General features: G+C 39.4%; 1 protein-coding gene across 1 annotated transcript in view; it reads left to right on the forward strand.

Annotated features, from left to right (window-relative positions):
* The first annotated feature begins 4,945 nt into the window (after window positions 1-4,945).
* Window positions 4,946-18,954, forward strand: part of Sema3d (semaphorin 3D) — a 193,209-nt gene continuing 179,200 nt past the window's right edge. The window contains exon 1 of the mRNA XM_051152072.1: window positions 4,946-5,514. The gene's annotated coding sequence lies outside the window, so the exon portion shown is untranslated. The remainder of the gene's footprint in view (window positions 5,515-18,954) is intronic.

Genomic DNA, 18,954 nt, shown 5'->3' on the forward strand with positions numbered 1-18,954 from the left:
TGGCATCTTCCTGAGTCCTCTTTTTCAATTCCTGGCCATAAAGTGATATGGATTAGAAAATGAAATTGCAACATTTCTGAAAAACAGTGATAATGTGATGACATATTAAACACACAGGGCTAAAGTTAAGTAATGATAAGAAGTAAAACTAAATAAGCTCCTGAGGTGGTTTCATCGCACATTCCTACAGCACGTGCTGCTATGCACAGGCACCGGAGGAGCAGTGGTAATTAATCACAGGATGCAGCCTCCCAACCTAAGAGACAAAATATTCCCCTTATCTCAGGTTTTTTCTTAAAGTGAAAGAAAACTCACTAACACAAGCACCACTTTTCCATTACACTGAGTCTTTTTCTTAAAAACAAAACAAGACAAAAAAAAAAAAATAGGATTAGTAATTTCTTGTGTGATACTGTAGAACTGATTATATTTTAGAATCAGAGAACATAACGCTCTTGTTAGATCTGTATTTTAGAGTAAACTAGTGGCAGGGGGAAAGGAAAGCAGACAGAGAATGAAAATCACAATTCTCATATATGTATCCTACTATTTTAATGGAAAAAATAACCATGGTTTTAGGGTCAAAGAAATAGTAGAGGCACAAACACAGTAGTGAGGAAATCGTGAATTTTCTCCTATTTGTGGAAATTGATAGTTCAAGTCTGTCCAACACAAACTTCACCATATAAAGAGAAATTCTATCTAACACACTTATGTGGAAGGCATTTTGATCATATCTGGACAGATCTGTGGGTTATTTTGGAAAATCATGCAGTGTTTTCATGGATACTGATTTCTTTGTGGTTGAGCAGCTGCTTACGACCTTAAACAAAGAAGAAGCCGTGGAATGCCTGCCTGCTGTCTCCACTGACCTGCGCTTGCCAGTAACGCACAGAGGAATAGTTTCAGTCCACTTGAGACATAGGTATGTTTGGGTTTGGGGAAATAACAGAGCTTTGTGGATTAGGTTTGAACCAGAACAAATAAGCCACAAGAGGGCATATTTTTCTTCATTTTATCACCCTTGTACAAATAAGGATTTCTTCAGTTAGGTATCAGATGAAGCCATCTCTACCACTCTCCTAAAAGAATACACTGTACCTCATGTAGACTTTCAGGGTGAAGGGATGCTAAAATGGAAAAAAGCAAACTTAAATGTATTTCTTTGCAAGTGATCGAGAAATTATTTTTCTTTAAACTCTGTCCTTGCGGATTGTTTATTGATATAAGTATATCATTACAAATAAAAACAAAGAATCATTTTTCTAACTTCAAAATTCCTCCTTCTTCAATATCCATGTAGACTCTATGTCAAGTATGGAAAACCTTTCCAACTTGTAGTAAATTTCAAAGTCAAGGAGGTTTTTCTTTTCTGAGGTCTCAGGATTTGTGCCAAAGGGGTTGGGCTGTGTTTTTATTTTTATTTTGAAACACATTCCTGCTGAATTTAATTATTCACCACACCCCAACGCAGCTAAGTAAATATAATCCTAAGATTCTAGCCTGGGAAGTCTTGAAAAACAGTGGATTAAAAAAAAAAAAAAAAAGACTCTATGACATAGTGAAACATTCTAGACAGGGTATTAGGGCAGGAACCTGAAAGATCTGGGTGGTCATTCCATCTCTCTTGGCCCTAGTCTCCTTATCAGAAGATTTCTCATTAGGCGATCTGTAAGGTGGTTGGTCTTAACTGTAAATGTGTGCGATTATTCATGTTATAGAAAAGTTCAGAGTGAAGACTTAAAGTGAAGTTCAGATAGCTTTGCTTTCCAATTAACTAACTAATAAGTATCTACTGTCCTTATCTGATAACAAGAAAGAGGTGTGTGTGTGTGTAAAATTAATATGTAAAAGATAAAAGTTAGTTATGATAATTTCAATCACTGCCTAAATGCATGTAATGATTTGATGATTTGAAAATCTAAATAACTCATGAAGAGTGAATTTCAATGATCAAATGAAATACTGTGTAGGGGTGGGGTGGGGGTGGGGGTAATTGATGCTTACAAAGAGAAATGCCTTACAGAAGATAAAGTATGTGACCCACATTTAACTCATGCTATCATTTGTTCTAATTAAACATAAATTATCATATGCCTCAGTTTCAGGCTTATCTTTCTATATTTACATGTTAATATGTGAAAGAACATTCATAACATGGCATTTTTGATAAGTCTTATGTGTGTTCAGGCTAGAACAAGTTTTATGCACATGAGCAGTAAATGGTGTTGTTTTACATTGCATTTTCTTTCATTGTCTCTGAGCATAAATTATTCACCATATTTTTCATCCTCCCCCTCTCCCTCCTCCTTTTTTTCAAAATTACCAAAGTTACATTTGGTTTGAGAATATTGTTGGAGGGAACTAGGACAGTAAATTTGCTGAAAAGAGCCACAATCTAGCAGCTTCTACTAAGAACACATCTAAATTATGAGAGTCTGTTAGGCTAAATTCTGAAGCCAGTAATTATCTTCTTCTTGTTGTTTCTGTATGGAGCGATTCTCCATACACAATTTACTTAAGTAGGTTATTTAATACCTGAAAAATATGTGTTTTCTTTACCCTACATTTTCCCCTCAGTCTGAAGCAGACACACTAGCAGCAGTTAGAGAGTTCTAAATGATGATGTACATTTTTTTCCATTTTAACTAAGGATTGCTTGTTGAATCCTGAATAGTAATCTCTGGGCACAAGCTTAACTACACAATGTACCTTATATTTTAGCCAGACAATGAAGTGACTCCCCTATCGTAAGTGTCACTGCAAAAATTCAGATAGTGTATAATTCCATCGGACAGGGAGTCAATTTCTTTTGAAGACAGTAATCTCCCACTTCCTTGAGTTTTTAAAGACATCCTGCTGGGATACAGTACAGTTAATACACTTCCTTGTTGGGAAAGTTCAGCAACAGAGTGTCATCATATGCATTGTTTTCATCAGTGTATCCAGGTCCACAGATTGCTGAACACCTAGCACATTCTGGATCGTCTTAGGAAGAACTTGGCATCTTATAAGCTACAGACACAGCTGAGACCATTCATCATAATCTGGGACTCTGCAGTTGATTCTGCCTGCTCTCTGCTCAGTGTAATTAAAAGGCAAGAAAGCACAGAACTCACATCCCAGATGTTATTTTCTCATGGTACATTCAGAAGGCTCTTGTAAACTCAACCTAAATTTGGAGTGAGGGTACTGCAAACTAAAACATGAGCTAACTAATTCATGCACATTGTATTTAGGGTCTATCTATAGAAATAAACACACAAACAACCAACGTGGTGTGTTGCATGCAAGCACATGCCTAACTAATTATGATATAACATGAAAAGGGTTTCTAATAATACCAGAATCGAAGTGCTTTAGGAGAACAGGAGGGAATGAGTCATGCTGTAGGGGCTCGGTGGAAAGACTGGAAATGGTAGCAATGAGGAAATTCTCTTTCGTGTAAGGATGTTGAGCTCCATGGTTTACACAGGAAGGAAAAGGGGGAAATCAAGAGTTAACAGCAATCCTAGGTAAATGTCAAATTCTACCCAATAAACTGACAAAATATTTAGGAACTAGTGAATAATTCTTTAAAGTAGAGAACGCCTTACCACAAATCCTCCATGTGAAAAAAACACAAAGCTATGCTGTGGAGTTAAAAAGAGGTTGGGCCCTTAAAAGTTGTTTGGAATTTTGATGACTAGTTAAGAATGTAAGCAAATAAAACAATACAAAACTAGAGGTTAATGCAAGATACATGCTAGAGTTATGGTCAATTATGAAAGGAATGGCATGGTGACAAGGAATTTTCAGAATGAATTTGGTATGGGTTGAAATAGTCTGTGAAGATTTTGATTTTTCTGTACGTAAAGAGAAAAATTATGGGGTCGGCTGGTGACAGGCAAAATCAAAGTTAGAGAGAAGGGCAGCATGGGACATACTACAGAACCTTGGTCAGAGCTGGGAAACTTAATGCCCTCATTAGGCTGACTCTGCCACCAGCCACCTACAATATGAAGTGACTCACTTAGCTTCTGTGGTCCCCTGTTTTCTGGGCTGGTAGGAGGCTGCTGAATTCAGAGTCTCTTTTCTTTCATGGCCTTCATTTCTTCCATCATTTTGCCCTTGTCTTCTGACCATTCCCCCAACTAACAGACACACCCCTGTCATTTGCTAAGGTTACTAAGGAACCTTGCCTCTCCTATATTTAAACTCAGCACACACTCAGAAATCCCTGCTTGTTTGGTTTCTGTGGGACTAATTCAAGGGAGCTTTATGTGGCAAGTAAGGCTATGGTTAGAAGTGGATTTCTACTCGCGGTAGAATTTGCCATGGAACTGTCTACAAGAGTCAGTTGTACAGCCCCTTTCCATGTCCTTGTGGCTGGCTCTACACTACTTCTTGCTTTTAAAGAAATCCGTCAAAGTAAGCTATTAATACATGATTTTCTTAGGCTCTCCCCTCCAAATTGGGGGATTTAGTTTCCACAAATTATATGGCCAGGGTTCGTGCTCTTATTCCTTCCAATATTCTTGTTATGTGATCAAAGTTTTCAAAAATTCACACACACACACACACACACACACACACACACACACACACACACACAGAGAGAGAGAGGGGGGGGGGGCGCTCCCTACCCGCATCTCAGGGTAGGTGAGGAAATGGTGAAGATTCTGTGATGATAGTTACACCTGGTCCTTCACGGGTGTCAGTTGCTGTGGAGAACTAATTCCAGTCGCTGAACCCTTCACTAACTAACTGTAGGCTGGAGTTTTACAAAGAAACACCTGTACTCTTCTTCCAAGAAGATTGGAATGTTTAAGATGGCATTTGTGGTCAACCTCTGTCCCTGCCTTTTGGTTCGGCCTGAGGTCTTTAGGGTACTTCCTGAAAGAAAAGGGAATACTCGGATTCCTAAATCACTCAGACCCAGACTGAGAATGTCACAGGGTGTTTTTACCGACTGACAGAATACCCTATCCTCCTACAAACACTCACAGATCCGGCCGGAACTACCTCAGAACCCACCCTGGACAGCGCGGCTTAGACTGGGAAGGGCTGCGCGCTCTGAGGGATTGCCAGCACATCGGAAGGGGCCCGGAGCTGGGGGAGGAGATTGGAGGGAGAGGTAATCCCTGGCGTTTGAGCATCCCTTTTTTAGAAAGACGGAGTCTCTCCCAGGACAGCTGCTGCGGTCACACCACAAACTTAAAAGCCACCCTTCTGCTTGGAGCGTGCCTTTCCTCACCAAGCTCTCTGGCAAAAGCGCTTACTGGCGGGCCGCCGTCTGCGCGGAGAGAAGGTCGGGGGACAGGAGCGCCCCCTGCCTTCCCGCCGGGCAGTAACCGCGGCCTCCGCGCTCCGCCAGGGCCGCCGGCACTCCGTGGTTCAGCCTGGGCTGCAGCTCCTAAGAACTCACGCCTGTGCCTGGGGTCGCTGTCCTCTCGGCCTCTGCCGGCTGTCTGTCCTCTCTCCTGAACCAGAGTCCCGAGGAAAGGAAAAGCGACCCAAGTTGCTATCAGGAAGGTAAGTCTGGCTTCGGGTCACCTGCTACTCCAGTGGGAGGGTGCTCTGGAGACTGAGTCTTAAGCAGGGATGTGAAGGTGACTATGGATCCCAAGTGGTAATCACTAGCTACTGGGGTCTAGGGACCTATGCCGAGTCTGATAAGGCTCTAGAGAGCACAGGGGAAGCGGTTGAGCCGGGGGACCGGCTGGGGAGCCCAGAAGCTCCGCTCAGGAGACAGAGAGACATCTGGGTCGCTGTGCCACCCCATTGCTGTGCTTCAGAATCTCATTCCGAAGTCCCGCCAGCCAGCGCCACCCAAAGTTTGTTTCCTGGGGCGCCTAGCCTAAGAACTCTGCCCTAGCCCTGGATTCCACTTCCCGGGGTTCTTTTCCTAGCCTGGATAGCCAGGGGAACCTAGGGACATGCTCCCAGACTCCCAATGACTACAGGTTCATCTGGACCCGCGTTAGTAGGGGAGGTTCCGCATGAATTAAGCAAAGTGCAACTGCGTCCAGCTGGTCCTTTTTCGTTTCGACTGTGATCACAGAAAATGAGAGCCGGGTGGTTGTTTAGTTGTAGGAAAGAGAGATAAGACTGCCTTTTTTCTTGCAAAGGAATAGAGACTGGGGGGTCTGTGGAAGTGTGAATCCTTCTTGCTTGAGCAGGGGGTTGGGAGGATTTGAAGTCAGATACCGGCCTCAAAGCTAGCTGGCTGTGAAATGAAGTTATGGTTAGTGCTCAGGAGCCAATACAGCGCGGGGGCGGCCCCAGAAATGACCCCTCCTGGGCATTTAACCGCGAAGGAGCTGTCCCCTCTATTCTTGCTCATGTTAGCCTACTTCCCTGGCAGCCGGAGAGCTGTTTTCTCAACTGATACTACTTTCCTGATGACTTATGCTCAATCTCGTGGCTTTGCTTAAATCCTGGCACTAGGAGGAACTAGACAGGAGGAGGAGACGTCCCTGCTCTGGCAGCCCTATCTGGAATGTGAGGACTGGATTGGAGATACATGCCTGGCAGCTGGGGCCCACTGACCTCAGGCATTAGGTATTAAAGTTGTCAGAGTCAAACTGGGAAACTTTTCACCATTTAGTGTCAAACTCTAATAAAATGCAGTATTCCTATGTGGACTCTTCTTCCTCCACCCAAATCCTTGACATCACACCCCCCCCTCTAACTGGGAAACCCCATTTGCACCAGAAGCAGCAGCAGCAAGTACCAGGAATGAGAAAGAACATAACTTTTTCCCCCTTTTTTTATTATTAATTTATTCATATTATATCTCAGTTGTTAGCCCATCCCTTGTATCCTCGCCATTCCTCCCTCCCTCCTGCTTTCCCCCCCATTCCCCTCCCCTATGACTGTGACTGAGGGGGACCTCCTCCCCCTGTATATGCTTATAGGGTATCGAGTCTCTTCTTGATGACCTATTCTCCTTCCTCTGAGTGCCACCAGGCGTCCCCATCCAAGGGACATGGTCCCTTGGCACCAGAGTTTGTGTGAAAGTCAGATCTCCTTCTCCATTTAACGGTGGAGAATGTCCTGTCCATCGGCTAGTCTGGGTAGGGGTTCGAAGTTTACTGCCTGTATTTTCCTTGGCTGGTGCCATAGTTTGAGGAGGACCCCAGGGCCCAGACCCACCTGTAGTTTCCCAGGACCCTCTGGATCCTTCTATTTCCTCATTATCCCAGGCTTCTCACACCTGAAGTTTTCCATGGGGACGTACCCCTTGGACTAGTGTCTCGATATAAGTGAGTATATACCATTTAACTCTTTTTGCTTCTGAGTGAACTCACTCATTATGATAATTTCTAGTTCAATCCATTTGTCCACAAATTTCAGGAATTCCTTGTTTTTAATAGTGAGTAGTATTGCATAGTGTAAATGTACCACAGTTTCTTTATCCATTCTTTTACTGAGGGACATGTCGGCTGTTTCCATGTTCTGGCTATTATGAATAAGGCAGCTATGAACATGGTTGAGCTTATGTCTCTGTTGTGTGGTAGTGCATCTTCTGGGTATATTCCAAGGAGTGAAATAGCTGGGTCTTGAGGAAGCCCTATTCCCATTTTTCTGAGAAAGCGCCAGATGTATTTCCAAAGTGGTTGTACTAATTTGCATTCCCACCAGCAAGGAAGGAGTGTTTCTCTTTCTCCACATCCTTGCCAGCATGTGGTGTCAGTTGAATTATTGATCTTAGCCATTCTGATGGAATCTCAGTGTCGTTTTGATTTGCATTTCTCTGATGACTAAGGAGGTCGAGCATTTCTTTAAGTGTTTCTCAGCCATTTGATATTCCTCTGTTGAGAATTCTGTTTAGTTCTGAGCCCCATTTCTCTATTGGGTTATTTGGTTTGGTGGTGTTTAATTTCTTGAGTTCTTTATATATTTTGGATATTAGACCTTTGTCAGATGAAGGGTTGATAAAGATCTTTTCCCAGTCTGTAGGCTGTCACTTTGTTCTCTTGACAGTGTCACCTGTCTTACAAAAGCTTCTCAGCCTCATGAGGTCCCATTTATTAATTGTTGACGTTAAGGCCTGGGCTGTTGGAGGACCTAACTTTTAAACTTCCAAGGAAAAGGATTCTGTTGAGTATGTGCACAAGCATTGGGGAGATGGAGAACTCAACCTGGAGAAAATGTTTACATGTACATAAAGGAGATAGATGATAAGAGCTGCACCGCCGCACCCTTCCCCACTTCTGAGTAGCAAAGCAGCTTTTGTGTAACCCGTGGCAACTGCTGGGGGGGGGGGGCAAGGGCAATCAGAGCCTTCTCCATTTGGCATGTGGAAAGAAAAATGTGAAGGATAAGGAAGGGAGGGAGGCTTATGTCATCACCCTGTGAAAGCCTGTCACCCTCCCTGTCTTTCTAAAGCCAAAAGATGAGCAGGAAGGATCCAAATTGGCAGTGGTCAGGCACAAACATCAGTTGCCTCAGCCCCCTGTTGCCTTGGAGTCCTTGCCAGTGGAGTTCTTATTGGCAGGCTACTAATTGATGGGCCAGGTCCGGAGACGGGAGCCGACCTTGGCCCTTAAAAAGAAAGGCCAGGAAATGATGCGTGATGTGATAAGGAGAGCATCAGGAGGTAGCTGAGAGATGATTAAATGGTACTGGTTTGGACTGCCAAAATTTCACATGGAATTTACCAACTCATGAAATGGAAAATTGGTGGAGAAGGGAAATGACATTTATCAAACATCCATTGTGTCCATGTGCTCTGTATAATGCTTTAATACTCTCAATATTGTGTAAATGTTCTCTTGATGATTAAAAAGGAGAAATTAGGATTGTTCCATTTGGCTTTTATTCCTTAATAAATAATCATAATTCTTAACAACTACGATAGGAGAATGTAATAAATCATCAGTTTTTGCTTTAGACGCAACAATAATGAGTCAATATGGTGTTGATTTGTGTGAGCAAGTATATGATGCAAAAAGATAGGGCGGCTGTAGGAGATTGTGTGTCTGATTGTGGGTGAATCTCCTTCAAGAAACCTAAGATAGCTTCCCATGACTCTAATGAAAGGGAAGTTTTTTCAATGGTCTCTATGAGAAGCCATTTATATGTTAAGAACACTAAGGAAGTTGATTGAAGGGCTGGGGAGATTGCACAGTGGTTAACAGCACTATCTGCTCTTCCAAAGTACCAGAGTTCAATTCCCAGCACTCACATGGCAGCTCGTAATTGTCTGTAACTCCAGTTCCAAGGGATCTGAAACCCTCATACCAATGCACACAAAGTAAAATTAAATATGTTAAAAATTAAAAGTTGTTTGAAGACAGATAAACTCACCAATAGACCTATAATGCTTATAATATTAAAATTCCAAGTGTATTCACATAGAATATTCTAGAAATTATGGCGGCTAACTGTTTTTAAAAGAAAAAAGTATCCTTATCCAATAGCAATTCTTATATTCAGAATACCTCTTTCAATGAAGGTCTCCTCTGTCCCATGTGTTGACACCATTATTTTACCTTCTTAAGGGTCTGCTGCTTGTTAGAAAAAGAAGTAAAAGTTTATCTCCAGGCACCCTCTTGTTGAGGGTGAAGCCTAGTGAGAAATGTCTGTCAATGCAAATGTCTTGAGAATATCTGGAAACTAATAAAGAGGAGTAGAAACTCCAGGTTTAATGATAGAAAAATAACTACTATGATTTTCCTTTCCCTTGCAAAGAACTGGATTTATAAGCAAATTTTACATTTTTGTAGTGGAAAGTTGAACAAAGGTAAATGTATTATTGTTATTGTTATTATTATTATCATCATTGTCAGTAGTCTTTTATTTTGTATGGGCAGGGCTGCTTTGTGTCAGAGATATGATTATTTTTAGTGTGAGGGAAAGTCAAGAGTATAAACAATGACAAAGGCAAGGAAGTGCCTCTGCCAGACCAACACAGTGCCCTGGGCTTGAACTTGAGTCACGGGCAGTTTTCAATCCTCCCTTCCAGATTCATTTGGACGTATAGTAAAATTAAGACAGGATCTTTCACGATGCCCAGTTGTTATCTTTCATACAGCTCATTTCATGGCATGTTTCATACAGTTCATTGCATGGACATGGCATGTTACCTGCCATAGGTTTCAGAAATCACCAGGCATCCCAGTAGATATTTTCCATGACTAGCAGCATCTCATGGCCCAGCGTTCCCTTACTGCTTAACTAGAATTGCTAACCTAAGTTTCCACCATGTGTTTATGATTGTGGACTATCAACTCATCTCAAAAGGAAATTCTTTCAGTTCTTACTACCATAAGAAGTAGCAGTATATCTTCAGCTTGTTTATAATAGCTTCATTATTTTGGGAAAAACAGAAGTTGACTAAAATTTGCTCATTCAGTTTGGAAGCTTAATACTTTCATGCATGGCATGTTCATTGGAAATTATTCTCTTTTTTATTTTTTACTTTTAAATGTTTTATTTACTATTTAAACATTGCATTCCAACCTAGCCCCCTCCCTCCTCTCCTCTCAGTCCCACTCTTCTTCCCTCTTTCTCATCCTCCCTCCCCTGTTCCTCAGAAAAGGGGAGCCTCTTTGTACCCTCCCACCCCAAATCATAAAGTTGCATCAAGACTGAGCACATCCTCTTCCCCTGTAGCCAGGCAAGGCAGCCCTGCTTGGAGGACAGGGTAGTGATCAGAAAGTTGGCAACAGAGTCCATGTCAGAGAAAGCCCCTGATCCACTTACTAGGGAATTCACATAAATCCTGATCTGCCATCAGCTACTTCTTTGTAGGAGACGTAGATCCAGTCTGTAAATGGCCTTGGTTTGTGCTTCAGTCCCCACAGTCCCCTCTATGCCCTGGTTAGTTGGCTCTGTTAGTCTTCTTGTGGAGCTCCTGTCATCTCCAGGTTCTTCTATCCTTCCTCCCACTTTTCCACAAGACTCTTTATGCTTCACCCAATGTTTGCCTATGAGTCTCAGCATCTGTTTTGATCCACTGCTATGTGGAGCCTCTCAGGGGCAGACTAAGCTAGGCTCCAGCATGCAAGCATAGCAAAGTATCCTTAATAGAGTCAGTGTGATTGGCTCTTTCCCATGGGATGGGTCTCAGGTTGAGCCAGGAAATAGTTGGACATTCCCTCAATTTCTGATCTATATTTATCCCTGTACATCTTGTAGGCAAGGTAAATTCTGGGTTGAAGTTTTTGTAGGGGATTTGGTGATTCCCTCCCTCCACTAGGAGTCTTGTGTAGTTTGAAGTTGTGCTATTCAGTCTCCATGACAACTGCTACCAGGTGTTAGGCCAAAGTCACCTTCTTATCCTCCTAGAAGCCTATCCTGTCTTTGGTCTCCAGCTTGTCATAGAGATACCCCTGCCTAAGGTTTCTCTTCTCTCTCTAGGCTCTTTGTCCTCTGGTCCCCACTCTCCCCAGGGCTGGTCTTCATCTTCATTTCTCTCTGTGCTTCCTCTCCTGCCTTGTTTTCTCACTTCAGCTACTTCTATTGTCTATTCTCTTTCTCCTTCTGAGTGAGATTTAAGCATCCTCCCTTGGTTCTTTTTTGTTAATTATCTTCTCTGGGTCTGCGAATTATAACTTGCTTATACTATACTATTTGGCTAAAATCCACTTATGAATATAAACCACGTGTGTCTTTCTATCTGGGTTGTCTCATTTGGGATGATATTTTCTAGTTCTATTTATTTGCCTGGAAATTTCATGATTTTCTTATTTTTAATAGATGAGTAATATTTCATTGTGCAAATGTACCAGAGTTTCTTTATCATCCTTTAGTTGAGGGACATCTAAGTTATTTCCAGATTCTGGCTATTACAAATAAATCTGTTATAAACATAGTTGAACAAATGTTGGCTGATTGTTCCTGGAACCTTCTGGGCTTCTTGGGCAGAAAGGAGGGGATCTAAGTAGTGGGCTGGGGCCTACAGCTCTGCTCTGTTGGTCGTGTTCCAGTTGGACCTACAGGCAAGGAAATAGAATGTGGATTTCTAACCTGTGTTATCCTCTGAGGTCCTGCCAGTCTCCTCAAGACAGCTAGTAGAGCCGTGAATCATAAGCAAATCTGCATGTCTCTGGAATCTGAAGTAATCTTCAGATTTGTAGGAGTAGATGGGAGGTCTGAAGTTGGTACCTGATCCTCTTCTCTTTCTGGGAACAATAGCCATCAATTTGTAGTCAGCAACACATTAGCTTGGTTGTCCGGTTAATACTGCTCCTGGTACTCAGACTCTGTTGGGTGTCACCATCATGGAATGGGGACCCTCTATGCTCCTGTTATCCATCTGGTCATTGCATGGACCAATAGAACCATGGAGCAGAGGAGGCTGAGATCCTGTCCCTGTTTCTGTGAGGTGTCCTCTGGAAGGTCAGAGGAGGCTGAATGCTGGAGCTGTGTGTTTCTAAAACTTGGAAGTCTTGTAGGCTGAAGGCTCCAGGGGCTGGGAGCCTAGGACAGTGTGTGTCTCTTGGACCAGGACTCTGTCCACCACAGGGACCTGGAACTGTGAGTTGCTAGTTCCCAGGATACCTCTTCTTGTCCAGGAAACAGATTTTGGTGCTTTTTGAGTCAGCAGCCAGGTAACAACCTTGGTCAGCAGTCTCTGATCTTCTGCTACTCAGGTATGGCATGAGACGGGTGCCACCATCTTGGAAATTTCCTGAAAATTATCCTTCTAATTTAATAATGTATTTATTAAATAAGAGTAGCCAAAGGTTAATATTCTTTTTCTGCAAATACATGGAGCTACATATAGTATCAAATTAAGGTAAAAAAATCTTTGTGTCTTTCATGTCACAAGCCTTGAGATTAAAATAGAGTAAACAGTCACGTTTAGGGAATAAGTAGCAACAACAATAGTAATGGTGATCGACACTTGGCAATATTTGGTGACCACATGTGTCCACATCTCAGAATTTTGTTTATTAGAACTTCCCATTCTCTAGGAAACTTTGGCCAAATCCTCCCTTACTTTTGTGTCTTTGAAGTTCCACTTCTACCTATTACAGTCAGATAATTCAATAGTTTTTCTGTGTTTGTGGTGTTTATAATCTCAATTGAGATTAAATGACTCTAAGGTCATCTTTTGTCTTGATCATAGCAGGGATATATTTTTCTTGTATCTGAAATTTCACTTTCACTTTAAAAAGTATTTAAAAGCTAAGGGTTTACTAATAACAAAACAAGGTGGTATGATTCTGACACAAGAAATGCAAATAATTAAGAGAGTTTTGTACAACATAATTCTGAAATTCTTGGACTTCTTGGAGGAACGTATTTTGAGGAAGGCTTTAATCTATGTCATCTGTGAGCATGCTAGTTTATTTTAATTTTAATCAACCAAATATTAGAAGAAAAAGTAGTAAATAAAATTAATTTTAAATAAAAAATATAGTGATAAGCAGCCACAACACTTCTAAAGTTCTCTTGAATTTTGGTAATAAGAGAGACTAATTATTAAACACCTTTATATATTTTAAATTATTAAACCACAGGTATACACAAGTGTTTTTAGAGAGAGGTGCATCGACAAAAATCTGTTAATTATCTTGATCCATTAGTATCATTCTCTGATCATGCACTTCCACATAAATGCTTAAGTTAAACCATTTTAATAGTAGTGAACCAGGGTATTTTCAAACAGGTTACTAATCTTCTATTAGTAAATTCATTCAGAGTGATCATTCAAGTGTAACATTCCGTAATATACACTTTGTAGACGTAAACTGAAAGTGATGAGTAAAGCAAAGTCTGAGGCAACTCAGTGACCTTGGAATTCTTATCTGAATGAATCTGAATATCCTGTACAAACCATGGGTTTTTTCCTCCCTGTGTCACCTTCTGCTTTGGAAAAGAGGAGCAACTTCCTTTAAATCCTGTGTTTCTACCAGAGGAGAGTTGTCCTAGTAACTTTAGAATCTGATACTTCAATAATTAATGCTATGTAATGCTTTCACAGGCAAATCACAAGAAAGTGGAAATGTTATTATAGCTAAGCAAAATTTATCCTAATAGAATTACTGCATCCTAGGGGCTGGAGAGATGGCTCAGAGGTTAAGAGCAGTGTCTGTTTGCTTCACAGCTACAGTAGCCTATAAATAAATGTACGGCATTTTTTGAAAAAAAAAAAAAAAAAAAAAGAACAGTGTCTGCTCTTCCAAAGATTATGAGTTCAATTCCCAGCAACCACGCAGTGGCTTACAACCATCTATAATGAGATCTGGTGCCCTCTTCTGGCATGCAGGTGTTACATGCAGGAAGAACACTGTATACATAATAAACAATTCTTTAAAAAAAAAGAATTTTACCGTATCCTAAAGTAGTAAGTCAATAAAATGCACACACACACACACACACACACACACACACACACACACACACACCAAATTAACGACTTCTTAACCTGAAAAAGTAAGATAACTTATTTGGTAAGTGAAGTTGTATAAGTATGTATGAAAGTGACATTGATGATCTACCATCTGGTGATTGCCTTTTTTTCTCTCTTAATTGAATCGTACAATTTACTACACCTTCTCTTTAGTAACTTGAATACTTTAAACAGACTTCAAGGATTATGGTGCTGGCCGTTTATGTAAATAAGCTAAGTATATATAACTTCAACTATATTGCAAAGCAGGAATTACAATAGGAGCTTTCTCAGTAAAGATATTGTCTGGACTTACTATAATAAAGAGACTGGGAAATAGTATAGGCCATAAACTTATCTTCAGCATGTGTGAACTATTAAAGATGACACTCATAGAGAAGCCTCCTATTCAGTTTATTTTTTTTTTAAGTCCTTTAAACATTGTACTCATGAGATCTCAAAATATGGTTGTCTCAATGAGACCTGCATGATGACAAAACCAGCTAACATGCCAACATAGGCTGTGGACATTTCATGAGTTCCCACACGTAGATGAAGAGGAGTTACAGACTAGCAGTGACTGCTGAGAAAGGGAGAATCAGTTCTCTCCAGGGCTAGAAAGTTCCAGTGAGTTACCCAGTCCCAGGAAGTCATGCTGGAACACACGTGTTTATAAGCAGCAGTAAATTTACTCAGTGGATTGTATAAGTATATATGTCTGTGGCATTTTTGTATACATATGTAACAATTACTAAAGAGGAAGGGGCCATGAGTGTGAGAGGGCACGGGCGAAGCTGGGAGCTAGAGGAGGGAGAAGATAAAGTGAAAATGATGCAAATAGAGTAGTCATGTGTGAAATTCTCAAATATTAAAAAGGCACAGCTGGATACATGCCTAATGATGGAGTGATCTCAAGTTAAATCTACATAATCTAACTTTTGTAGTACTATGAAATTAGCATAAGTTTTTTCTTTCTTTTTTTTATCCTTATTAAAAATTGCCTAGATGTATTAAGTTCAGATATTCTGAAGATTAGTATTTATTATTATTGTTATTTTCAGGGATTCTTTGGATCTCATTTATAAAGTAATTAATCTATGGAAGTAGCATGTTTTCTATAAGGCATTAAAAAATTTTTAAAGGGATAGTATTCTTATTAAAGGTAGCACTTTTAGTTGTGGGAACAATATTCTTTATTTTAAAGAAAGATAGTCAGGGCTCCAAGTTCTCCTATGATACTAACTTTTAGATGAGTAGAAATGATGCTATTTAAGTTTGTTGTTGTTGTTTTTGAAGCAACACATAAAGTCTTATGAGATTTCTAAAATTCTTATTTCAAAAATTTTCCTTAAAGAATTGTTCAGGATCATAAATTCAAAATTAATAAGTTACAGAAAGCAGGATGTAGTAAGGTTAGTGGTCATTTTCAATAATTAGGAAAGTGTGAGATACTGTTACAGACAAGAGTTGGCTAAAGACTGTGATGAAAATGCACTGTAGATGTCATGTAAGGAAGTGACTACATTTGGAACTCGTTAATTGATAAGACACCCTGAATGGTTCATTAGTTGTAGCAAATGTCCATAGGAATGTAAAATGTCGGTAAGGCAGAAAGCTGAAGTGGGTTTTAGGGGAATTGCTCTACTTCCTGAATGTTCCTAGAAATCTAGAACTCTTCTAGAGCATTATGGTTAAAGCATTCATTGAAAAAAAAAAAAAACATACTGAAGGTGAACCATTCTCTGACCAGCAGAATTAAAGGTTATGATTATTTATTTATTTTCAATAAATTTATTTATTTAATTTGTGTGTGTGTGTGTGTGTGTGTGTGTGTGTGTGTGTGTGTGTGTGAGTTTTGCCTATATGTATATCTGTGCAGGTGCCATATGTGGATGTGAAGGAGGTCAAGAGAAGGCAGCAGACACCCTGCAGTTACAGATGGTTGTGAGCTTCCATGTGGGTCCTGGAAATCAAGTACTCTTGATGGCTCAGTCATCTCTCATTCTCTAAGATCTTTTAATCCAATGCTTGACTGTTTTCTCTAATTCAGCGTACTCTATTAATACCACTAGCTTTTTCTGTTAGAAATAAAGATAATAAATCTTATCATTTTTAAAATCAAATCTTGGGAATTAGCTATCCTTATCATTACTTCTTTTTCAAAGTAATATAGAGTGCCAAATTATGAACATCTTATATATCCCATTATTATAGTTTGTCATGGAAATAAAGCTTTATGTTAACAATCAATAAAATATTTCTACATGTTTTAAGGGGTATTTTCTCTCTGAATCTCTGATGCTTATTGACATCGCTGAGATCCATTATCATTCCCAGATGTGTTCAATTCTAGATAAACATTAGCCTTTCAAAATTCTTATCAAAGTGACTGAATAATACTTAGACTTTTTTCCTATCTCTTTCAACCTTAGGAACCCACTCTGTCAAATGGTTTAAACATTATTATCCATCAAATTCTATATGAGTAAAAACTATGACATGATTATGTTGAATGTTGAAAGATTCCTAGGGGCTTTCAACTTTCTATAAAAGTTAAAAGAAGCTGAGACATATTGTATTCCAGTTGATATAGAGAGGACAACAAAAAGGGCTTCTACCTACCACCAGATCAATTATATTTAGTATATACTTATATTTATGTTTATTTACATGTATATATTTTCAAGTATTTGCATATTATATATGATTATATTATATGCATTCATACACATGAATCACATATGTATCCCTTTACTTTTGTCTTTCTTTCACAAAGGACAAATATTCATGAATAAAACATCATCATTTCTTACAATATTCTTGTCTAAATTTGATACATTTTCATTTTTATTGTTGCTTTGAGTTTAGTTCTAATGTGTGTGTTTTGAAGGTTTGGCTCTGTTTTCAAACATACTTGTTCAATGTGAGGGTACATCCCTGTAATCCCTGCTGATTGAGAGGCTAGGGCAGGAAGTTGGAAAATCTTGAGGCTATCCTAGGCAACTTATTAAGAGGACTCTTTCAAAATAAAATACAAACTACTTGCCTGGCATGTGTGAGGACATAGATTCAATTTCTAGAATCACAAGCAAGCAAGTGAACAACAGCAAACAAACAAATGAAAACCTGGCTTATTGTTGTTTAAGAAACTTTCTTTACAGTTGAGCCAAAAGCCCTGTTGTTTTACTCTTCATTGTTATTTGATATTCACAACTGTTTGGTGATGGCCTGTTTTACAGTCTCTGTTGAGCTTGTGTTCTACTATCTCAATTGTTGAAAATTTATCACACCCTTTTCCCTAACAGCTCCCCCCCCCCACATCTTCTTCTGGTTTTAGTTTATATGAGTCATAGCATATGCTACACAAGAAATTTTTGGGAAAAGTCTGGTGATCTGCTTGTGGCATACATGACTAGGAGCCTAACTCTGGTGTCAGCCCAATATATTCCCTGAATAACAAAACTTGTGAAAAAAAACTGACGTCAAAATGACTAATATGCTCTGGATTCTCATTGGAATCTTATATTGGATTTCCCTGTTGAAAAAGATATAAAAACTTTCTTAAAATTTGATCTTGTCCTATGATTGCATATACCTAGAATTCTAACACTTAGTAGTGGGAGGCAGGAAGATCAAGAGTTCAAGGCTAGCAGAGGTTATATTGTAAAATTCAAGGCCAGCTATGTACATGAGACCATGTCAAAAAACCCACACAAACAAAAGTGATGGTCTGAGCTATGATAATTTATTCCAGTCCCAAATAGAAATGCAACAATATAGTATTCTGATTGAAGTTTCTTAAATGCATATTTAATTTTAATGATGGAGACATAGTTAATTTAATTTGTATTTTGCATTAATGATCATGTTATTTCTCTTATCTCCTATCAACATATTTTCAAGTAATTGATGGTTACTGAAAACTTAATAATAACCAATTAATATTTTAAAATATTCTTTTAAATGGAAATAATCATTTCAAGTATTATCTATTTTAAAATTTGACTTTATGTACCAAAGGACAATTTCTCTTAATGTAAATATAATATTGTGGGGTTATTAATCTTGGTCTTGATATATTTTCAAATACAGAGTTACTTTTTTGCCACATCATCTTCTATCTTCCCTTTTTGTTATATTTCCATCTTATAACCTAGTTAGTGTTTATTAATTGCTTCCCATGCAGATTAGTAGACCAAAAATGTAGCCATATTCTTCTGCATGCAAAACTATCTGCATGCATGATAAAAGAGTATACAAGTCATAATTTACATCTTAATTAAAATTAGGTGAATTAAAATTAATTCAAATAAGGAAGTGTGTGTCCCATTTGAAGTTAAGGCCTTTTATCACCTGTGTGGTACCTGTTGAAAAGCATCTCTGCCAGATATACAGATGAGCAAATGGCTTCTCCCTTTCTTTGGCTCAATTCACATTTTGCAGAGCCATGGGGATTGTTGTCTTAGACGTCTCTGTGATGAGGTTTGGCAGAGAACAGTCGTTGTTCAGGTTTTAAAAAGGGCAAGCTTTTGGCAGGAATGACTTGCACAGAAAAGGAATGCTCTGCTTACACATGTGCACTCAATAAACCTTCAGAGTGCCTGGGCTAACACACTATGGGTTTG

This window comes from Acomys russatus, chromosome 10 (assembly GCF_903995435.1).
Source record: "Acomys russatus chromosome 10, mAcoRus1.1, whole genome shotgun sequence".
Lineage (NCBI taxonomy): Eukaryota > Metazoa > Chordata > Mammalia > Rodentia > Muridae > Acomys > Acomys russatus.